A 21329-nucleotide genomic window follows, 5' to 3' on the forward strand; every position below is an offset into this window, starting at 1 on the left:
CATAAAGCTAAAAAAACTATTTCGCAGTGAGCCGCCGATCTTTTCCAGGTCCGGTTGGTGATGTAATTCCACGTGCTGTGACGCGCAATCGAATCCTCCACCGAATTCTGGGGAGGATTATGCCCCCTCCTGGAGTAAATTCCCAACGCGCGCGGATGATTTCTCGCAGGCACGACAGGTTCCTCCTGGTAGCTAGCGCTGGAGGCACCGGGCTCGCCGATGACGTAATCTCCGGCCGAGAACCGGGGTTACTCCAAGAAAAACTTGGCCAGGCCCTAATTAATGGAACCTGGCCCCTACCTTCCTCGTCTCTTCTCGCTGGCCTGAAATAAGATTCCTATTGGACTCTCTTTCCCCCCACTAACAGGAACGCACTCACCGTAGGGTCTTGGCCAGTCCGGCTTCAGAGACCGTTCTCCGGCGTCGGCGACCGGTGAAAACTTTGCACGAGCGAGCTCACTCCTTTTTATTTATTGCGTTCGAAATTTTTGGCTGCACTTATCTAGGCGCTGATGGCCACTTGCACACCACGACCGCGTGAGGAGATAGTTAATTCCTTGAACCCGCTGCGACTGCGCGCCGCCGACACCAAATCTGAACTGATCTAGTGTCGGCCATTTTCCTTCCGCCAACCTATGCAGATTACGGACCTCGGTTCCCTGCATTCTGGGTCAATGTCCCTATAACCTCCATTTGTCCGGTTTGAATTTGAATTCGCCCCCGAACTGACTCCAATTCTCACGTTGCCCATCACTGGAAACCCTAAACCCACTTCGCATCCCTGGTTTTCTCGATTACTCGATTAGTGAGGGATGGCGACATAACAACCAAACTAGCGTTTCGGATGCTTGTTTCTCCGAAACGCTAGTAAAATATAGAAGACATCCCTCCTATGGACATCTTCCAGACATCTGTAAATCCGGAACTACCCTGAAAACACGGAGGATCATTTTGGGACATCAGGACAAGGCCCAACGAGGGATCACACCCACACATACTACCGAACAGCTTGTTGCGATGTCTTCTTCTTCCCCAGCTGGACATCGGATTGTATTTGTTTTGGTTTTTTTGGGTGGATGACCACTAATGGACTTGGAATCTCGTCGCGGGAGCCAGTGCTCGTCGTGGGTCGCTTGTAGGTCCGTTCTTACTGCTTCAAATCCTTCGCGTGATATATTCCACTAGGTTTCCCTTGCAATGTCTCGGTCTCATACATGTTGTTCCCTATCCTTGACTTGACTCGACACTTAATAAATTTCTTCGCGAATTTGGCATTATAGTTCTGGCCGAAATTACTCAAAGTAAAATTCTTCCGGTATACTTCCTGTCCGACTGCGAATCGTACATTTCGTGACCTCCGGTTGTACACAGCTGCGCTTCTTTCGTATGCCTTGTTTGAATTCTTCCGGATTTCTTCGCGCATCAGGACGATCTTAGATTCTCTTGGCAGGACATACAGTTCGTTGTCTTCTAATGCCTTCAAACGTCTCGCCAGTTGGTAATCTGCCCCGTTGGTGAACATATTTTGCCCAAACAGAGCGAAATATGGAGATACTCCAGTAGCCTGATGAACCGCTCCTCTGAGCGCACACTCAATCTCCGACAGATACAGATCCCAATCTCGGTGATCGTCCTCTAAATAGGCTCGAATTGCATTTAGAACAGACTGGTTGACTCTTTCCGCCGCATTTGACTGGGGTGAGTAAACAGCGGTCCGAATGTGCTTAACTCCATATTCCTTCAGAAATTCCGTGAACTGCTTGGAAACAAATTGTTTCCCGTTATCGGAATGTAACAATTCCGGAACCCCAAACTTGTTAAACACCTCCTGCCTTAAAAATCGAATTACTCCCGCAGAGGTTGCTTCCCGCATGCCTTTAAGGAGTGTGAACTTCGAGAAATGATCAACTACTATGAACACGTATGAATTCCCTCCTCGAGACCTCGGATACTTTCCCAGAAAATCGATGTATATTTTCTGGAATGGCCTAAGTGTAACCACTTCCGCACCAATCTCGGGTTTAGGGCCGCAATTCGTTGGCTTGGTTTCTTTGCATACTGTACAATCCCTAACATAAGCTCGGACCTGGCTCACCATCCCCGGCCAGTGAAATCTCTGACGCAGCCAACTCAATGTTTTTGCCATTCCACCATGAGCTCTATTTTTCGGGCTATGCGCTTGCTCTATCAGAGTGCGTGTGAGGCTAGCAGGTATCCACAGTTTCCAGGAGTATTCCCCTAATTCGGGTTTATTATCATCTCGTTTAGACCGCAAAAACACATCATCTCCATCCACAACGAGATCTGGGAAACGTTCTTCATGTGCCAATACCTTCTTCCTAAACTCAGCGTACTTTGGAGACTCGAATTCTGTCGTCTCGAACCCCAGCAAGGGTTCTAAGTCAATTGACTCTATCATCCTGGAAAGAGTGTCAGCCACTACGTTTTCTGAGCCCTTCCTATGTTCTAAAACAAAGTCATGGATCTGCAACTTTAACGACCAACGAGCGAGCCGCCCATCCAGGTCCTTCAATGACATCAGCCACTTCAGGCTGGCGTGGTCTGTTATAATAGTAAAGGGCATCATTTCGACATACGGTCTGAATCGTTTCACTCCGAGGACGGCCGCCAGACATTCGTTTTCTTCTTCAGCTTCTGAGAGAAGTATTCAATGGGTCTTTCGTTTCCCTGATCATCCAGCTGGAATAACACTGCCCCAACTCCCGTGTCGGACGCATCGCACTGTATGTAAAAACGCCGTGAGAAATCTGGATGGTTTAGCACGGGCGCCGTTACGAGTGCAGTTTTCAGGATTTCTATGGCTTGCTGAGCCGCGGGGGCTAGGTGGAATTTCCCACTCTTCTTCAAGGTATCTGTAAGAGGGGCGGAAATTTCTGCGAAATTATGGATGAACCTGCGGTACCATCCTGCTGTACCCAACAGACTACGAACCTCCCGCGGATTACGGGGATTACTTAGCTTTCGAATAGCTTCTACCTTCTTGGGATCTGTTCTTAATTCCCCTCCGCCAATTACGAAACCCAAATAGCGCAATTCTTTGAAGCAGAAATGTGATTTTTGTAACCCGATTGTGAGTCCGGCTGCCCTCAAACATTCTCCTACTTCTTTCAAAATGGACAGATGTGATTCGAAGTCTGGGGTTACTATCAGTAGATCGTCGAGATAAACAAAGACTTTCTCTCGTAGTTTGGATGGGATGACCTTATCCATCAACCGACACAGGCTTTGACCCGCGTTACAGAGCCCAAAGGGCATTACGACGAATTGGTACAAGGGCCTTCCAGGGACAGTAAATGCCGTGATCGGTCGACTCTCTTCCTCCAGCTCGATTTGCCAATAAGCATGTTTCAGGTCGGCACTGCTGATAAATATGGTTGAGGCAATTCTGCTTAGGATTCCATCTATGTTTTGAAGCGGATACGCGTCCTTCTTTGTCACCTTGTTCACCCTGCGCGCGTCCAAACAAAGCCTATTTTTCCCAGGTTTCATGACCAACGTCACAGGGTTGTTCCAAGCACTTTCACTTTCCTCGATGACGCCTAGTCGCAACATCTCATCCACTTCAGCATAGACCGCCGCCTGTTTTGCCGGAGACATCGGATAGTGCCTTGACTTCACTGGTACTGCTCCCTCTTCCAGTTCTATCCTGTGCTTCAGAAGCTTAGTTCGTCCCAATCCAACCTTTTCGTAAGAAAGAAACACTCCTCGGACTTCAGCGAGTCGGGATTCCTGGGACGCCGATAGTTGATGACGCTCGGGCTCGACAGTTGTAACTTCCTGCGACTCTACCAATTCCTCGACGCCACCTCCAAATAGTTCCGGAGCAATATTGAACTCCTTCCAAAAGTCTACCCCCAAATACAACTGTTGCTTTAAAGCAGGACATAGATACAAACACATGCTGGCCTCTCGTCCCCAGAAAACCACTCTCACGATGACCTTGCCTAATATCCGTTGATCTTCGCCGTTCGCTGTCTTCACGTTTCCCCTGTATGGTAACCAATCCAATCCAAGTCGATCCACCAACTCCTGGCAGCCGGTACCCAGGACGCTAATAGAAGCTCCGGAATCCAGCAGTCCTTGGATCTCCTGATCTGCTATAGTCACTGTCGCGTAGGGCCTTGGATCGTCGTTAGTATACTTAAGGGATTCTATTTGTGATATAGTGCGCTCGACCTCCTGCCTTTCCATTTTCCTCTTTTTGGAGCGCTGCCTAGCCTTGTGAATCCGTCTGGTTACAGCTGTCATTCCCTCCAGTTGGTGGTCCTTAAAAATGCGTTCCCGAGCCTCCTTGTATCGACGCCATCTCTCCTCAGTGGTATAGCCAGTCTTCCTTGCCATTCCACCCTTGGTCCTGCGTTTACTTCGCACGACTCTGGGTCATTGGGGTTACACCGACCGGCTCCCGTCCGGAACGCAACTCCACTGGGTTTATTACGTTCCCCTTCGAGTTTCCCGGATTGCAGTTTGGGCATTTAGGCGTCAACGTGTCGGCTCGCCCGCATTTGAAACAGAAGTAGGACTTTTGCGGCGTTTCACATTGCTTGTAGACGTGCCCGGCTTGTTTGCAGTTCCCACATACCACGGCTTTCCGCTGGCTGGCAGATTGGATGGCCTCTACTAGTCCTCCCTCGCTTTCATCTCCGACTACTGTCCGGAAATTCTGGTCTGGAATGCTACTGTAATGGACTTCGTCTACCCTCTGCCCTCGAAATTCTAGTCGTCTGGGGGGTACCGCTCGTCGTGTCTGTCTGGCTCGTCCCACTTCCTCCGCGAAAGCTCTTTCGGCTTCTCGACATTCGTCTCTGAGATGCTCCAAGGTGTATGCCCGAATCGGAAACACGTACTGCTTCAAGGGCTCGCACAGATTACGCTTGACGGTCTTGATCATCCATTCTTCAGTAATTGGTAACCGCACCGCAGCCCTCAGTCTTCCCATCGCGTGGAAGAAAGAATCCAGAGACTCTCCTGGCATTTGCCTCCGCTCACTCAGGTCCTGGATCCTCTCATAGTCGCATCTAGTGTCGCTATACCGACGCTCAATAGCCGTCCGCAATTCCATCCAGGTTGCTATGTTGTTAGTACGGACTAGCAGCCAATACCATTCCGCCGCACCGTCGACCACCAAGCGGTGAAAGTTCCGGATAAGATCCGCCCAAGGCGTGCCATAATGCTGCCTTAAGTGCTCGACTCGGAATATAAATTCTTCCGCACTCATCCCATCGGAGTTGCCAGAGAACTGTATCCCCCATTTGTGCACTGGGACACAGTGCCCTCGTTGAGAATACCCGTAGACTTCATGATTCCGCCGAAGAGCCCCTTGACGCCCTTCCGTGTCTCTTGGTTGATGGCTTCCACTGGAAGAGGAACCTGGTCGGAAGTGTATACCTTCCTGTTGAAGATTCTGCTGATAACTCATTCCTGAATCGGTTTTGTATTGTCGGCTGATTCCCAGGTTGACGACTTCCAAAATGACCGCCCGCAGGGAGTCCCTGAGACCTAGTTGATGGTTCTGACCCCCCCGATAGAGATGTCCTCCTTTCGACCTGCCTCATCAACTCAGCAAAGCCTTCTTTGATATTTTTGTCAATCTTGTCGCCGATAAACCGTTCCATTTCAGCTCGAAACTGGTTCTGGGATTCTACCACAAAGTTCCTCAAATCGCTACCATGGCCCTGGTTGTCGATTCCTTCGAGGCTATACTGTTCTTGGATCGGATCTAGCTGGATGTGTGAAAAAGTCGGTATTGGTGTGGAGTTGTCGCCAAGCTCTAATCTTTTTGGGTTTCCCACCCGGTTTACAGTGTGAAACGGCATTGGTTGCAGTGGGGGACAAGTGAATGATCCTGCCTTCCCTAAAGGGGTCGTAAGGTTCCCGCAATCTTCCATATTATTTCCATTCTTACCCATTTTAATTTGATTATTTATTTCTTCAAAAATTATTAGTTCGTAATTTTTTTTTCAGGAAACAGAAGGGGAAAGAACTACTATAAACTGTCCCATCCTACACGGTGAACTGATCTGCGGCGCTATTTCTCTAATGGACTGTCCTCGACCTTGGAACATGATAACAACATTTAACGTTTAACACAAAACAATGACAGAGTCGACTCTTTCCAACTTCGACTCAGTCGAAGTTTGGGAGTCGAGGGTGTCATTTTATTTAGTAATCAAAAATCCACGTTTCTTCACTCGCCATCATCCCATCGACCTCTCGATACATCTCAACCGCCGTTCGTCAGTCAAGGACACCGAGGAATTATCCGGATGCTTCTGAGACTCCTGTTCTTAAGAAACTCAGGACTCCGGATTTCGGTTGTATTGGCGACTGCCTGAAGAAAAAGGATCTTTTTACGTCCCCCCGACTGTTGCTCCTGTATCTCGATCGCAAATCTTCCAGTTTGCTTGAACCAGCTGATGTCGTCGAGAAAGAAACACAGTACAGAACGTTTTCTTGCTTTTCTTACTATCCTAATCCAAACTTTATTTCTCGTCTTTCCCCCAGATCTTTCTGCTGTTCGCCTACCGGTCAGACGAGGACTTCGAAAAGATCTATGGGAAGAGGAAAATCCTGTTGGAGCCTGGTGCGTTGCCATTTATATTTGAAATTGGGCGCCAATATTGTTATGTCCCAAAATAGGACTACGTGTGTCCGCGAGTGGGCAGCGCCGGCTAGCTCTAGAGCACTTGGGGTGTGGGTACTCCAACCCTGCCCACACACACGCAACAATAAACAAACAGATGTTTGTACTTCACAACACTTCACGCTGCAACAGCTGCTTTATGACTGGACCAAAACATTGACGAAACTATAAAACTAACACAACACGTGATTATCACAAAACTAATTCCCCGACTTGTTCCTTTTCAGGTCACAGGACGCCATCAGATATATTGTGGGCTTTAGGGGGCAAACCCAAAGCCTCTGCGCTCCCACCCAACCGTAGCAGCCGTAGGTGACTCCGACTGCCCCTTCGACCGGTCACCGTGAGACATCTTGGAACCGCTTACATGTTCCCTCCCCTCTGAAAGATATGTCTACTCCATATTCATTATAGTATCATTTATTTACTTAAATTATTTACAGGGCTTCAGCTTCCCGTAAGGAAACCCATCAACCACCGCCCGCCGGGTGCGACAGTCACCAAAGGGATTTACGTAGACTGGTCTGTTCTCTTTATTTCGGTCCCTACCTAAAAGAGCTCTCTTAAGGGGATCCCAGACCCGATTATAACCTATTCGACGCGGTCGCTGGAGAGGATTCCCCGTGGGATTAACAAGTTCTTGGCTTTGACGGTTTAAATGTCAAGCCTCGCCCAGAAGGAGCGATAAGTGGCAAATAACTAAATAAACAAATGTGAAAAAAACACTCGCCGTGAATTGTTCACATCCGGCAATAAACAGTATAAAATTGGTGATATAATAAATAAATAATAGTGCAATATGGGTAGTATCTATGTGCAATATATATAGGTTAATTTTTAAATGTTATATAAGATCCCCTCCCCCAACAAATTTTATGTGAAAAGAATATAAATAATTAAATAAACAAATAACTAAATAAACTAAGGGACAACAGAACATAAAGCTAAAAAAAACTATTTCGCAGTGAGCCGCCGATCTTTTCCAGGTCCGGTTGGTGATGTAATTCCACGTGCTGCGACGCGCAATCGAATCCTCCACCGAATTCTGGGGAGGATTATGCCCCCTCCTGGAGTAAATTCCCAACGCGCGCGGATGATTTCTCGCAGGCACGACAGGTTCCTCCTGGTAGCTAGCGCTGGAGGCACCGGGCTCGCCGATGACGTAATCTCCGGCCGAGAACCGGGGTTACTCCAAGAAAAACTTGGCCAGGCCCTAATTAATGGAACCTGGCCACTACCTTCCTCGTCTCTTCTCGCTGGCCTGAAATAAGATTCCTATTGGACTCTCTTTCCCCCCACTAACAGGAACGCACTCACCGTAGGGTCTTGGCCAGTCCGGCTTCAGAGACCGTTCTCCGGCGTCGGCGACCGGTGAAAACTTTGCACGAGCGAGCTCACTCCTTTTTATTTATTGCGTTCGAAATTTTTGGCTGCACTTATCTAGGCGCTGATGGCCACTTGCACACCACGACCGCGTGAGGAGATAGTTAATTCCTTGAACCCGCTGCGACTGCGCGCCGCCGACACCAAATCTGAACTGATCTAGTGTCGGCCATTTTCCTTCCGCCAACCTATGCAGATTACGGACCTCGGTTCCCTGCATTCTGGGTCAATGTCCCTATAACCTCCATTTGTCCGGTTTGAATTTGAATTCGCCCCCGAACTGACTCCAATTCTCACGTTGCCCATCACTGGAAACCCTAAACCCACTTCGCATCCCTGGTTTTCTCGATTACTCGATTAGTGAGGGATGGCGACATAACAATATAATAGATTTAGAGTTATGACAAAAAGTTATTTTTTAAAACCACTTTTTGACTATTTTCTCAAAATTGAGTCGAACGTTTCTTTTTAAATTTTAAATCATTTAGCCCTTGAGATTCCTCAACTTTTAATATATAACGCTTTTTGCCCTAAAAATTACGGTTTGGAAGATATTAAGCAATAAAAAGTGCAACTCGTTTCAGCTCCGTGTACGAAATATTTCATACTTATTGGAATAAAAAAGAAAAAAACCTATTTGATGAAAAATATTCTTATTAGATTTTTCAAACGGAAAATCTGTTATGGTTTTAGGGTCCTTTACTTGCATAAAGCTAAACGAAATAGAAAACTTGATCTTTTTGTTCTACCACTTTGGAAAAACCCGCTAGTTCGGCGGGAAATATAAGAAACGACAGATTTCTCTTGGAATCTGAAACTATACAGCCCTTGAGATTCCAAACTTGTGCTATTAAAATAGGTAATTGAAGCTATAAATCTTGTTGTGCCTAATTCAAGGTGGCTTTCAGCTAAGATTAGGGGTCGAATCTGTGTGTTTGGTTTTTCATTATAAATAAACTATATTAAATTTATGTATTCGGCACGCTAAAACAGAAAATTTACGAGTAGGTGTTTTTGTTTGATATAATATAGATGACTACGCTAAAGAATCTATGTTTAGACTAGAACAAGCATTTAAGAGAGCTAGATTAATGTTAGAATCTCATAAACAGAAACAAAAAATTAGCTATGACAAAAATACTATAGATTTTGATTGAAAAATTGGAGATCAGGTCTTATTGAAAAATGAAACAGGACATAAACCAGACTTTAAATATTTTTTTATTTATTTATAAAGAGCTAACAAATAATTGAAATTATGAGCTAGCAATGATGTTGAGCAATGGCGACGTGGGCCTTCAGCTCGAATTGTATATAATATTATTTTTTAGGGTTTCTTATAGGTATTTATTTCTATTGTTTAGCTTAGGTAGAGTTATCCTATATGCGGTGGTATAAATTTGTGTTTTTTAGAAATTGTATAATTTTTGTTATGTTTGGTGGTGTGGGATTGGAAAGTGCTTCTAGTGGATTGGTGTTATTAAATATTTGTTGTCTTTGGATGTTTAGCGCGTTGCAAGTGGAAAGTAAGTGTCTTATTGATACAATGTCGTTGCAGAATGGGCAGGTATTGGTATAGTTTGGATCGATGTAGTGTGTGTGGGATATTTTGGTGTGTCCAAGTCTGAGTCTTGTTATTTTTATCTGGTCTAAACGTGAGATGGATAAGTGGTTGTTCTTTGTGATGTGGTAGCTGTTAAGTTGGAGTTGGTTAATTGACTGGTACCAGGCTGATGTCTTCGTTATATGTGATAGTGTTGTGGCTTGGTGTGTGTTTTTTATATATTTTAGTATGTCTTTTGTGTTAAGATTTTCAATAGTTATAAGTGGTTGTTTGATTGCGTTTTTTGCTAGGGAGTCCGCCAGTTCATTTCCTGGTATTCCTACGTGGCCGGGTATCCAAAGCAGTTTGAATTTGTTAGGGAATTTATGTAGCAGGTTGCGGGCGTGTGAAATGTAATGCTCAATATTGTTTGTGTTTTTTTTGCGTCGATGGCAGAGAGAGAGTCAGAGCATATGCAAAATTTGCCTCTTTTGTTCTTTAATATTTCGAGCCCCTCTACAATCGCTAGCAGCTCAGCGGAAAACACTGACGAGTAGTGTGGTAGAAGGCCTAGTTTTATGCTATCTGTTTCGCTTGTGATTGCGAGGCTGGTAATTGTGTTTGTGTGCGATCCATCTGTGTAAATGTAGGTGAATTTGTGATTGTCTTTTGTCTTAATTTCTGTGAATAGTTTCCGAAAAATTTGTGGTGTTGTGTTTTTTTTTGTTGTATGTACTTAGTGATGTGTCGATTTTTAACATATCAGTGTTCCAGGGTGGTGCGGTCTGTGCACGCTGAGTAACTTGTTTGAGGGGGAGGTCGTGCGCTTTGGAGTTTTCTATTATGCGGTCTATTGTTGATTTGTATTGTGGTCGTTTTGGTGGTCGATATGATTTAAGAATTTTTATTATTGGGGAGTTTTTGGCGTTAATCAGGGATTTTAAAATGTTTGTTGTTAGGAGGTCACGTCTATCTTCTAGCGGGTCTGCGCGTGCTTCGTACAGGATGTTGTCGATAGGTGTCGTCCTGAATGCGCCAAGAGCAGTTCTGAAGGCAGTGTTTATCGGTGATTTTACATTTCGTAATGTTGTTTGTGGGCAATATCCGTAGATTGGAAGGCCGTAGTCTGCTTTTGCGGTGATGATTGCTTTTGTGACGTTTAGGAGTGTAGACGTGTTGCAGTTGAATTTTGGGCTTGAGAGGCATTTTATTATGTTAATTGATTGTTTGAGGCTGTGTGAAGTAGTTCAGTGTGCGTTTTCCACCTGTATTTGTTATTGAAATGTACGCCAAGTATTTTTAGTGATGTTTCGTTTTGTATTTGTATGTTACCCGTGGATAAAGTGCAGTTGCAGTTGTGCTTTCTGCAGACGTGCAGGTGTTTACATTTTGTGGTCAAGAGCTTGGCGCCAGAGTATTCGGCCCAGTCCAGTATGGTGGTTATGATGGGGTTAAGGTTTATGTTGATATTTTTTCTGTTTTTTAGTTTTAGTATCAAGTTAAAGTCGTCCGCATATGCGCTTAGGCTAATGTTGGGATGAAGAGTGAGTTTTTCTGCTAGTTGGTTGTATGCTATCACAAAGAGGATCACGGAAAGTGGAGAGCCCTGAGGTATGCCGTTTTGGATGGGTTGAAAGGAAGAGAGGTCGGAGTTGTTTGTCATAGTTTTTTATGTAGTTTGTTATTTTTGGTCCTGTTTTCCAACTGGCGAGTTGATTGAGTATGGAGTGGATTCCAATTCTGTCGAAAGCTTTTGCGAAATCTAGGGATATGATGGATGCGTGGTTTCTTCCTGAGATAGCTCTTGCTAATAGATGGTCAACTAGCAGTAGACTGTCCATAGCTGATTTACCTTTTCTGAAACCAGTTTGGCTGTTTTGGATAAGTTTGTCGTTTAGTACAAACCACCACAGTCGTTTTGCTATAATTTTATCAAGAATTTTTGATAGACATGAGTTTAGTGAGATTGGCCGGTATGAATTTAGGTTGGTTTTATCTGTGTTTGGTTTTATTATTGGTATTATCAGACTATTTTTGAAGGTTTGTGGGGTGTAGTTATTTAATATTGAGTTTTGCACGCTTATTATATTTTTTGTTGTTTTCCCTATGTTTTTTATCATGGTATAGTTAATTCTGTCCAGTCCGGGTGTATTTCCTTTTAGTGTGTTTAGTGCTGCTGCGAATTCTATTGGTGTTATGGGCTTTTCTATTTCTATTGCTCTTTTGCTGGGAATGTATGACAGGGTGTGTGTGTTATTAAGTGATGTTTGCTTTTGGTGTATGAATGTGGTGGTAAAATTTGTATCGGATGATATTTCTGAAAAATTTTTGCAAAATAAGTCTGCGATTTCTAGTTTGTGGGTGGTGTTTTGGTTTGTGGTTGGGTTAAATATGCAGTGTATGTTTTTTTGAGGGTTGAGTCCGCAAAATCGTCGGATGTTGCTCCAGATTGTTTTTGGGGGTGTTTCGGGTGAGATTTGGGAAGTGAAGTTGTTTATACTTTGTTTTTTATCTTGTTTTAGTGTTAGTCTAAATAGTGCATTTCCTTTTTTGTACTTCAGGATGTGCTCTGTAGTTATGTTTCTTTTTAGATCGTGCCATTTCTTCATTTTGTCTACTCTCAATTTGCTAAGGTTATTGTTCCACCATGGTACATTTTGGGTCTTACTTATCGGGTGTGTTTGGGGTATTGCCTTGTGGGCGCTGGAGAGGATTATTTTGTGGATTGTTGCAGCTTCCTTGTTTATGTTTGTGCTTGGTTGTCTTTGTGCGGAGTATTCTTCAGTTAGCTGGCAAAATTCTTGCCAGTTTGCTTTGTCGGTTAGAAATGTAGGCTTACGTGGAGTGACTTGGCGGTTCGATGTGTTGGAGGTGAAGAGGGTAATAATTATGGGGAAGTATCTTCTGTTTGCCATTTGCTGTCGATTTGTAGCATTGGGCTGATGAAAGTTAGATCAACGTTTTTTAGTGTGTTGTGTGTGCTAAAGTGAGTAGGAGACATGTCGTTTAATAAAATATAGTTTGATTGGGTTATAAATTTCTCTAATATTTTTCCCCTTGAGTTGTTCTGATTTGAGCCCCAGTTTTTCTGTCAACCGTTAAAGTCGCCAGTGATCAAGGTGGGTATGTGTGAGGTGTCTAGTACGGCCTGAAGGTTTTGCAGTGAGAAAGATTTGTTAGGTGCGATGTAGGCTGAGATAATTCTGAATTTAAGTTTGGAGTTCAGTTCCATGCATACCGCGTCAAAATCGTCGCTAAGGGTTATTTCTCGAGCTTGCAGTGATTTGTGGGCTAGGAGACCTACGCCACCGTGGGAAGATTAGGTGTTTTTTGAAATAAGTATATAGTTAATGGGTATGGGAATGTGACTGGTAAATTTTATATGTGTTTCTTGTAAAGATATTATAAGTGGTGTGTGTTTTTTAATGATTGTTTGAAGTTCGCAGTAGTTGTTAATATATCCATTCATATTCCATTGTATAATCTTCATAGTCATTTTAAGAGCCAGTAGTTTGTTGTTGGTAAAGGATTAGTTGATTAAGTACCTGTTTTTTGCTAAGTGCTGCTAAAAGTGTCACATACTTTCTGAGTCGCTTATGTTAATGTGCTTGTTTTTTGGTTGGTTAGTTTTGGTGGCTTTTAAGTTGGTTGTTAGTGTCTTGTTTTTGTCCTTAGAGAAAATACGTAGTTTCAGATCTTGGGTCCTTTCGCTTGCCATGTTGTCCTTTGAGGTGGTAGGGGGGTCGAGATCCATGCTGATAACATCAGTTGTTTGGTGGGCGGGTGAAGTTTGTGGGGGTGGTGTGGTGTTTGTAAATTGAGTTGGTGTGGGGGTGTCAGTAGAGAGGTCTTGGTATGATGTTAGTTTTCTTTGTTGATGTTCGTGTGTTGCTTTGTTTTAAATAATAAAAATAAAACGCACAATACGATTCCCTATTGTCAAGGTTGTCCGTCGAAAGTTATGTCATTGCTCTTGACCTACTCCACTTCTCGCGTCAGCACACCCCCCTTAATAAAGCTCTAGCACTTCATGTTATGATATTCTTTTACATTATAAATTTATTGGATAATATTTATATCGGCGTGCGCCGTGGATAAGTATCATAATGTTGGCTAGTTCATATGAAAATTAAATTAATTGACAATATTGTGTTAGCGGTGAGTATCGAATTTAGCACCCGTGAAGGTGCACACATCAGCAAAATGCTGACTATTCACGACAGCAAACGTCGCTCAGAGGGCTCTTGCAATTGTCATACAACTACAAGGCTGATACTCGCCGATGAAAAATTAACATTTAATTATTATAAATAAAAATGTAAAATGTATTAAAAATGGGAAAGTATATCTAAATGATTATATATACGAAATAATTATTATATGTGAATATTCTTAAATGAATTCTAAAAGATTAGTTCTTGATCTTAATGAGGAAGGTATTAACATTGCCAAAGATTACATTTCTATCAAACGGGAGAGAACAATGACCGTTGGAACGGTAGAGATAATAACTGCCTTTTCGGTCTTGTTACAGTGTACAAGGGGTGAGAAATCTAGACGGAAGGTCTCAATATATAAGTTCTCTAATTCATTCACAGTTATTGGTAGGGTTGCTTTTGATAACAAATATAGAATTCTTACGTTAAACTGTGGATTGTTGTCTATAGTCTTTGCTAATGCTTGGGTAGTGATCATGGTGCACGGATATATATTTATATGTATTCATAAAAGAACCTCGTTCCGTCAAACTTACCCTCCTTTTAATCCTGGGCGATGAGATCTCGACGCTCCGGATCCTGGGCTTTGGAAGATCTTACAATTGGTTTATATGTATATAGTGACATATTCACAAATTCCGTTATGTACCAAGAAATAAGAATCTGCAGCGTAGGCGATCCCACGCTGAACCAATGTAAACAATCCACATCCGGAGCAGGCAATGCGGCTTCTCAATAACATAAACAATTCTCTAAATGACTAAGTCCCGCTCTCTGAATGGCACTGTCACTCTCAAATTATTATGTACAATCAATATCCCAAGCGGGCGATCTCGCTCCCCAACTTATGTAAACAAAGGGCAGTAGAAGTAAGATTTTTGTCACAATAATTCAGTCTTAAGCTGAGATCATCTGAATAAAGACGTGAACCTAAATATTCGTTTATTAATTCAACTTGGCGTTGTCCTTAGTCAACTGACGGGACATTAGTTCGACTCAAATAAATATCAACACTTTACTGGCGCAGTCGGTAGGATACAAAAAGTATCCGAAAAAAAAGAACCTCGAGTGAAAAATAAATTAAATTTTATAATTCAGTTCTCGAACAATAATTACGCAAAACAGTTAAAACCCTTCAACTTGGATTATAATTCCAATTCGGTTGTCCAACAAAAGGTGGAAGAATAAAAATAAAAATAAAAACAAAAACACAATAAGTCCAACGGCACCTAACAGTTAATAACAACAAATATTAAGAAAATTAATTTAAACAAACACTTCAACTTTAAAAAGTGAAATCAAAAATAAACTAAAACACATTTTTATTTTACTATAACAACAAATTTACTATAACAATGGCACAACCAGTTATCGCCGCACGCCAAGTCGTTGCACTAAGCGACAACAACCTTGCTGAAGCTCGTCGGCAGCTAAAAGACATCATGCCATTTAAGGGTGATCCAGAAATTCTCTACACTTTCGTCAGCAGAGTGGACTATGTAATTTCACTCTACCAAACTAATGATGTGCGACAACAGAGGATTCTTCTTGGAGCCATCGAAAGAAACTTGGACGGACACGTAACACGATCATTGGGCCTCCCGAACATTGAAGATTGGCCTACCCTTAGATCGAGACTAGTTGCAGAATTTAAACCCCAAACACCGAACTACAAACTACTGGAGAACTTCAGGGAGACACCTTACAAGGGAAATCTGAGAGCATTCAAGTCAAGTACTAATTTCGAAATTGCATCTAGAAGGTAACCAGCCAGATTTTCTTATTTATCTTCAGGCGATTAAAGATTCCATTAAAATATTGATCAGAAAATTACCAATACAATTATTCACTATTTTGGCTCATCACAAAATCGCACAAAATGAGGGAATATATGAAGAACATGTTAATTTTGAATTAAATAAAACTCCAGAAAATCGTAATAAAAACTCAAACCCTAATCAGAATTCTAAACCACACAAATTCAATACAAATACACAAACCCAATATCGACCAAGTTACCCACAATACTCTCAACCATTCCAACCTAATTTTAATCAAAACACGCAATCGTTTAGACCCACCTATACAAAACAAATACCTAACAACCAAACTATGTGGCCAAATCATTTCGGACCCAACCAATACATGAACACACAACCATTTACTCACAAAAATCCTTTTCCACAATATTCAAATAAAATTCAAAATCCTCAAACAACACATTTTAAAGGAAATACATACCCTCAACAACAACAACCCTCCACATCTAAAAATACTAACTTCCCGGTTACTAAACGACTAAGACCATCGGACAGTGAACAAACCAAAATGTCTATTGACGAATTGAGATTTCAAGACGCACACGAACACGAATACGAAGAAATACAACCTAATTATAGTGAACAACAGTATTATGACCACAATCAATACCATAGGTTGATTAATGAACAACAACAGCAACAACAGGTACAATACACCGAAAATAAAGATGAACAAAATCAAAATAGCTCAGAACCAAACGAAAATTTTTGGACAACACCAATACATAGAAATAGCATACAAAGGTTGCACATACAATTGCCTTATAGACACAGGATCCACAATAAATATGATCAATAAAAATATAGTTTGTCTTCCTATTCAAAATACTATATGCGAAGTTTTGACATCAAATGGCCCTATTACATTGAACAATTTAATTATGTTACCCAGCAATAGTATTTTTAAAACAAATGAACCATTTTATGTACACAATTTTTCTAATAATTATGATATACTAATTGGCAGAAAATTGTTGAAAAATGCACAATCAATTATAAATTACAACAAGGAAGAACGCTATAGTCGAGTACCTCGACTATCAGATACCCGTTACTCAGCTAAAGGGACCAAAGGAAAATGGAGATATGCAAGCAGCAAAGCGAGATTGAAATGCGCCACCTACCGGCGGTAGACAGATTTAAGCGTTGTGGGCGTTAGAGTGGGCGTGGCAAAGTTTTTTTTGGATTAATCGATGGGTATTGACAAGACCAATACATTTCAGTTAAAATTTTTGATCTAGCGTGAAAATTGTGGGCGCCACAGGTTTGGGCGGTTTGTAGGCGTTCTAGTGGGCGTGGCATATTCGCGTGACAAAATTGCGCTGCGCTTAAGCCTAAGGAATCTAAATCTGAAATCCCATTTCTCAATCTTTGATATTTTCCAAGATATCCGCGTTCATATTTACGATTTTTTGAAGTTTGTGGGCGGTTTGTGGGCGTTCAAGTGGGCGTGGCACTCTGCTGAAACAAACTTGCGCTGCGTAAGAAGCTCAGGAATCTGCAGGCCTAATCTCAATAGCCTAGCTCTTATAGTTTCCGAGATCTCAGCGTTCATCCGGACGGACAGACAGACGGACAGACGGACAGACGGACAGACGGACAGACGGACATGGCTAGATCGACTCGGCTAGTGATCCTGATCAAGAATATATATACTTTATGGGGTCGGAAACGCTTCCTTCAAACGCTTCCTACATACTTTCCGACGAATCTAGTATACCCTTTTACTCTACGAGTAACTGGTATAAAAATAGCACAGTTACCCTTTTTGATAAAACATATAAATTAATAACTTCAAAATCAGAAAAAAACCAAAATTTTTATATCCAAAAGACAATAGAACCAATTAAAAAATCACCTCAGGAATCAATAAAAAAAATTGATTTTGGATTGTTTCGATTAGGTTACCTTAATCAGGAGGAAACTTTAAGGTTGAAAGGTTTATTAAATAAATTCAAAAATCTTCAATATGAAGAAGGAGACAATCTAACATTTACAAATACCATTAAACACGTACTAAATACAACACATAACTCCCCAATTTATTCAAAACAGTACCCACTTGCTCAAGCGCACGAAATTTAAGTCGATAACCAAGTACAGGAAATGCTTAATCAGGGATTAATTAGGGAAAGTAATTCACCATACAATAGTCCTACCTGGGTAGTACCCAAAAAAAATGATGCTTCTGGAAAAATTAGGTATAGAGTAGTAATTGATTATAGAAAGCTAAATGAAATAACTATTCCCGACAGATATCCAATACCAAACATGGACGAAATCCTTGGTAATCTAGGTAAATGCCAATATTTTACAACTATCGATTTGGCAAAGGGATTTCATCAAATAGAAATGGACTCAGAATCAATACCTAAAACTGCATTTTCCACCAAAAGCGGTCATTACGAATACCTTCGAATGCCATTTGGCCTTAGAAATGCACCTGCTACTTTTCAAAGGTGCATGAATAATATACTTCGACCGTTGCTCAATAAACACTGTTTAGTGTATTTAGATGACATCATAATTTTTTCCACATCCCTTACCGAACATTTAAATTCATTACAGCTAGTTTTTTCCAAACTTGCAGAAGCAAATTTGAAGTTGCAGTTAGATAAATGTGAATTCTTAAAAAAAGAAGCTAGTTTTCTTGGACACATCATAACCCCCAATGGAATAAAACCAAACCCCCTTAAGGTTAAAGCTATAGTTTCATATCCAATTCCAACAAAAGTAAAAGAGATCAGAGCTTTCCTGGATTAACCGGTCATTAGCGTAAATTTATCCCAAACTACGCAGACATAGCAAAACCAATGACCAAATGTTTAAAAAAAGGAGCACAACTAGATACACAAAATCTCGACTACATAGAAGCATTCAAAAAACTTAAAACTTTAATAATTAGAGAACCAATTCTCCAATTACCCGATTTCGAAAAAAAATTCACTTTAACCACAGATGCCAGTAATCTAGCCCTTGGAGCCGTACTTTCTCAAAATGGTCATCCTATATCCTTTATTAGCAGAACACTTAATGAACATGAATTAAATTACAGTGCTATCGAAAAGGAATTACTCGCCATTGTTTGGGCCACTAAAACTTTTCGACATTATTTACTAGGACGACATTTTCTCATTGCTAGTGACCATCAACCTCTTAGATGGCTGCATACCTTAAAAGAACCAAATGCCAAGTTACAAAGATGGAGAGCCAAGTTAAACGAATACCAATTTAAAATCGACTATATTAAAGGGAAAGAAAATTCAGTTGCCGATGCATTATCAAGAATTAAAATTTAAGAAAATCACCACAGTGAAGTTACTCAACATAGTGCAGAAGAAGATAATAGTAACCTAACTCATTTAACAGAAAAACCAATAAACTATTTCAAAAAACAAATAATTTTCATTAAATCCGATAACAATAAAGTAGAGCATTCAACAATATTCGGTAACTCCATTACCACAATCCAATATAATGTAATGACACTCGACAAGGCCAAACAAAGTTTACTTGATCATTTTATTCATAGAAACATTACCATTCATATTGAAAGCGACGTAGATTTTGAAATCATTCAAAGAGCACACAGAGAAATTATTAATACCACTTACACTAAAGTAATTCGCAGCCTCCACTTATTAAGGAATGTTTGTTCATACGCCGAATTCAAAGAAATTATACTTCTATCACATGAAAAACTTTTACATCCAGGTATACAGAAAATGACTAAATTATTCAAAGAAAATCACTTTTTTCCAAATAGCCAACTATTAATTCAGAATATAATAAATGAATGCAACATATGCAATTTGGCTAAAACAGAACACAGAAATACCAAAATGCTTTTTAAAATCACACCCAACCCTGAACATTGTCGAGACAAATTTGTGGTAGATATTTATTCATCTGAGGGAAAACATTACATCAGTTGCATCGACATTTATTCTAAATTCGCTACACTTGAACATACTAAAACAAAGGATTGGATAGAATGCAGGAACGCTCCAATGCGCATTTTTAATCAGTTAGGTAAGCCCAAATTACTAAAGGCAGACAGAGACGGAGCTTTCACCAGCTTGACTTTAAAGCGATGGCTTGAAGCAGAAGGAATTGAATTACAACTTAACACGGCAAAAACCGGTGTAGCAGACGTCGAAAGACTACATAAGACAATAAATGAAAAAATCCGAATAATCAACTCATCCGATGATGAAGAAGTAAAATGAAGCAAGATAGAGACAATTCTTTACACATACAACCATAAAACAAAACATGACACCACTGGACAAACACCTGCTCAAATATTCTTATACGCTGGACATCCAATATTAAACACTCAAAAAAATAAAGAAAGGAAAATAGATAAAATAAATGAAGATCGACAGGAATTTAACATTGACACTAGATACAGAAAAGGTCCACTTCAAAAGAGAAAATTAGAAAATCCATTTAAGGCAAATAAAAATGTAGAAAAAATAGACGAAGACCATTACAAATTTACTAATCGAAATAGGGAAACCCAATACTACAAAACACAATTTAAGAAACAAAAGAAAACTAATACCGTTAAACTTCCACAGGAACCTTCTGTACAATGATGTTATTTCTATTATTCACCACGGGCCACACTCAACAAATTCAAATAACCAACACAGATTCCGACCTTGGCTATTTACTCTTCTCAAGCCTTCCAATTCAAATACCGGTAGTATATGAACATCACTGTTTAAGAATTAATTTAACAGAAATCAATATTATCACTGAATCTTTTGGTAACAAAATCCAAGACTCGCCCAGAATGAAATATTTGTACAACAAACTACTAAAAGAATTAAATGGTATAACTATTCATCAGCAAAATAGGCAGAAACGTGGACTATTTGACATAATAAGTTCATCTTTTAAATTTCTTTTTGGCACACTTGATGAAAATGATAGAGTAAAAATTAACAAAAAAATACACATAATTGCAGAAAATTCAATTCAACTTCATAAATTAAATGATGTCGTAAAGTTTGTGAATGAAGGACTGGAGAAACTTACTAACTACGAAAATAACCGCAATAGTATTGACACACTTGTTTATGAACTCATACAATTTATTGAGTACATTGAAGACATCGAAATGGGCATGCAACTTTCACGTCTTGGACTTTTTAACCCAAAATTACTCAATTACGACAAACTAGAACGCATTAACAGCCAAAATATACTTTTAATCAAAACATCAACGTGGATTGACTACAAAAATAACGAATTACTTCTTATTTCACATATCCCTATTAACCACAAAACCATTAACACCATTAAAATAATTCCTTATCCCGAACATAATGGGTATCAGTTAGACTATTCAGATCAACAATCATATTTTGAAGATGAGAATAAAATTTATAATAAGAAGACAATAAAGAAGTTAGTAATGAATGCATTAAAAATATAATTAAGCGTAAAAATCCAATTTGTAATTTTATACCAACTCCTTCAAAGGAAATGATTCAAAACGTTGAACCAAATATTATACTTACATGGAATCTAACTGAAACTACAATCGAACAAAATTGTCAAGAATTAAATGGCGATATAAAAATAAATGGAAGCAAAATTATTAGAATAAAACAATGTAGAGTTAAAATTGGAAATGTTATTTTAAGCGAAAATTCGTTAAGTCCAGAATTTGATTTAACAGCATTGTATTC

Source organism: Drosophila subpulchrella, unplaced genomic scaffold (assembly GCF_014743375.2).
Source record: "Drosophila subpulchrella strain 33 F10 #4 breed RU33 unplaced genomic scaffold, RU_Dsub_v1.1 Primary Assembly Seq367, whole genome shotgun sequence".
NCBI classification, from domain to species: Eukaryota; Metazoa; Arthropoda; class Insecta; order Diptera; family Drosophilidae; genus Drosophila; species Drosophila subpulchrella.